The sequence below is a fragment of the Nycticebus coucang genome, chromosome 1, assembly GCF_027406575.1.
Source record: "Nycticebus coucang isolate mNycCou1 chromosome 1, mNycCou1.pri, whole genome shotgun sequence".
Taxonomy (NCBI): Eukaryota; Metazoa; Chordata; class Mammalia; order Primates; family Lorisidae; genus Nycticebus; species Nycticebus coucang.
Window position 1 is genome coordinate 60,317,307 of NC_069780.1, and position 3,374 is coordinate 60,320,680.

Genomic DNA, 3,374 nt, shown 5'->3' on the forward strand with positions numbered 1-3,374 from the left:
GACAATCCCACCAGTATGAAAAAGAAAACAGTATTTCTGTCCTAACCTTGTGACATTATATGCATTAGTGAGAAATTTCAGTGATCCTTTTTACACTTCTTTAGTAAATAGAAATATCTTTATGAGCTACGTACCCAGAATTAATCCTATACTACTCTTCTATAAATCAATAAATAAATGAACTAAAGAAATATATTAAAGTTGTCATTAAATCCCCTGCTTGATCTGCATATATAATCTTTCCCTGTGTCTTTTAAGCCCTCAACACATGGCTGATCTGTTGATTTTCAATGAACTTTCTTATCATAGAAAATATTTCATTGAAATCACCATAACCAACACAAGAGAATTCGTGTTTATTCACCTATATTAGCATCTGCATAACCATTATTTTGTACCCATTGAACACTAACAGTGTTGACTTAAATCACTTACTTTTTCCCTCTAATAAATAGCAATAGTCATCTTGCTTTAACTATTTAGCATAAATTTAAATTATTTGATGAAATGGTAAGTTCTTTAGGATGGAAGAGTTTTATAGTATTCTTGTAATAGCTCCATTGGTTTGAAACAAAGTTACTTGCTAAATATTCAGCTATAAGATGATGGAAATTCCTAAAGAAATAGTTGACAATAATCTGATTAAAACTGGAGGGCAAAACAGTTTCTGCTTTGAAAGCCATGCCTAAGTAATTAGTGAAAAGAAAAGGTATGTGTTCTGGGCTCTCTGTGATCCTCTCAAGTGAACATATGGAACTAAATATGGGATTTAATCAAATATTGAATGTAGAAACTCTCCTTTACCTTTGTTTTTCTCCTCCACTCTTTTTTTTTTTTTTCTTCCTTTTAACCCAGATCAAATCTCTCCATATGCAGGTTCCTATTTTAAAAATAGCAACAATTTTCCTAGATTCCTTAAGTTACATTAAAAACCTTAGGGTAAATGTCCTTGACCATTAGTTTCAGCTTTTCATTATACAATAGACTTTCCACAGACCTTTATTTCTATGTGTAATTCTGAATAATTCAACTCTCAATAAGGAAAACTTTCAGAATCCTTTATATGTAAAGATTTATCTTAAGCAATACTAATAAGAAAAGGGAACATTTGAAGTAGTAATAGTAGAAGGTCAAGCCCAAAATTAATTTTCCTACTTACATCTTTTAAAAAAACTATAACAAAGAATTTTTATTGAATAAGAGTTACATATCTGTTGAAAGTATTAAAGTCTATGGACAGACAGGAATTGTTAACAGAAAGGGAATAGAAAAGGAAAATGTAGCTACTCAATATTATATAATTAAAATATATCAAAATAAAGTTAGAAATTGTGCAAAGTATTGTGTCAGTATATAATTTTGCAAAGGTAATATAATATATAAAATATATACTTTTAGGTATTATTTACATTTTATTCTATATGTTTGCATCTATAATATAAAATTTTTTTAAATATAGTTTAAATATTTGCTGTTACAAAAAACAATTTGCAGTTACTGTCTCCTTAAAAGAAAAAAATATGAATTTATGAATTTAAATCTTTCAACTGGTGTTAACAGGGGACCAGATTTCAAAGTTCTTAAATACACACACATACACACACACATTTCTATCTAGGCCTCAGATCTTGTAAATATCAGCTCCCAGGAGTATAAAATAAAACATAATCTATTGAAATACCAAGCCCAGTAGAGAGTTAACCAGAAAATTTTATGGAATTTCTTGGTCAAACAAAGCCACATACTAACATAAATATCAAGCAAACAATCAAATACACATGAAATTCTGACAGTAAACAAACATACGAACTTATTTGGCAAGAATTGATTTTTTTAACTGAATAAATAAATTATTCTAGAAGGAATGGGACTAGGTGAAGCAGTTTATCTCACTCTTCTCCATCTCATCTACATAGGCCAGTCAGATTTAGTTCTCAGACATAGACCCTTAACAAATAAACGTTGGCCTACACTTGGGTACAGAGGAAAATGATAAAAGTGTAAACACTCCTGCCTTTGTAATTCCTGCTCACTTGATCGCAAGACAAAAGATAATGAAAGTTGATTGTAATGTTCCTTAGAAGGGAGATTTGTGGAAAGAAATCAATGCTGTGTTAATGTTAAATGGATGCCATGTCTGGGAGTATGACTTTTCTGCTCCTGGAACTTAATTTTCAGGAACTGGTTTTGCTGTGATTGAGTTGGACTGATTTTTGCCACAGACATTTCTATGTATACAATTTCTATGTATACCATGTAGGACATCGCTGTGCCAGTCTCCATCCCAGAGCTCAGCCCTCTTAGAATGCATCTCTTCTGTCAGGGTAAGACATTTTTTTAGCAGTTCATATCTCTCAATGCTCTCTTGAAGCAGGGGCAGAGACAGAATTCTCTTCTGTTTATTTACTCTGAAAGCACACTCAGAGGAGCAGATTGTGTATATTGTCTATGAAAGCTGACTATTTACTTAAAATTCTTACAATACTTGATGATAAACTTAGTAATTCTTAAATATCAAAAAATCTCTGTAATCAGGAAATTCTATCAAGTATAAAATTAATTCTAATTATACAATCCATTACCAAAACACACTGATATCTCAATAGCAATATGTTTAATATTTTTTATTCCAAACTACAAAAATAATAAACATTATTCTGTTGTGATTTCTCTGTGCCTAGAGTGCTATTTGCATTCCTTTCCATACCTTCTAATTTAAGATAATCAGAAGCCAAAATTGAGGGCTTTTATATTTTAATAAGATAAAGGCACTCAGAAAAGTGCATAAAAACATAATTTCATTATTATGAAATCAGAAAAATTCTCATAAAGGAGACATACAAACCCTTATATGACATGTTATTGAAGTTTTAAACATAGTTGTGAAGTAAATGTACTATTTAGGCTTGGTTTGAAAAGAAAGTAGGGTAAATAGAAAATAAAAGAACAAAAGATCAGTTCGAAAGAATCTACTTGACTGTAAACCTAGAATTATTAAGTTTTTGAGGTTGAACAAGTATATTTTCCAGAATTCTAAATTACCTACACTTTTCATAATGAAAATACATTATCACACATTTTTTTCTTAAGTAACTTTCAAGATATATTAATTCCAAGTTATTTCCTTAGGAAGATACAGAAAACCTTGCTAATATAAGGAAGTAGCAAAAGCATTAATATCTTCCATCTGGCTAGTGTCATTATATAATTATTAGCAATTTACTTTCTTTTCTTTTCTTTCTTTCTTTCTTTTTTTTTTTTTTTTTTTGAGACAGAGCCTCAAACTGTTGCCCTGAGTAGAGTTCCATGGCGTCACAGCTCACAGCCACCTCCAACTCTTGGGCTTAAGTGATTCTCTTGCCTCAGCCTCCCAA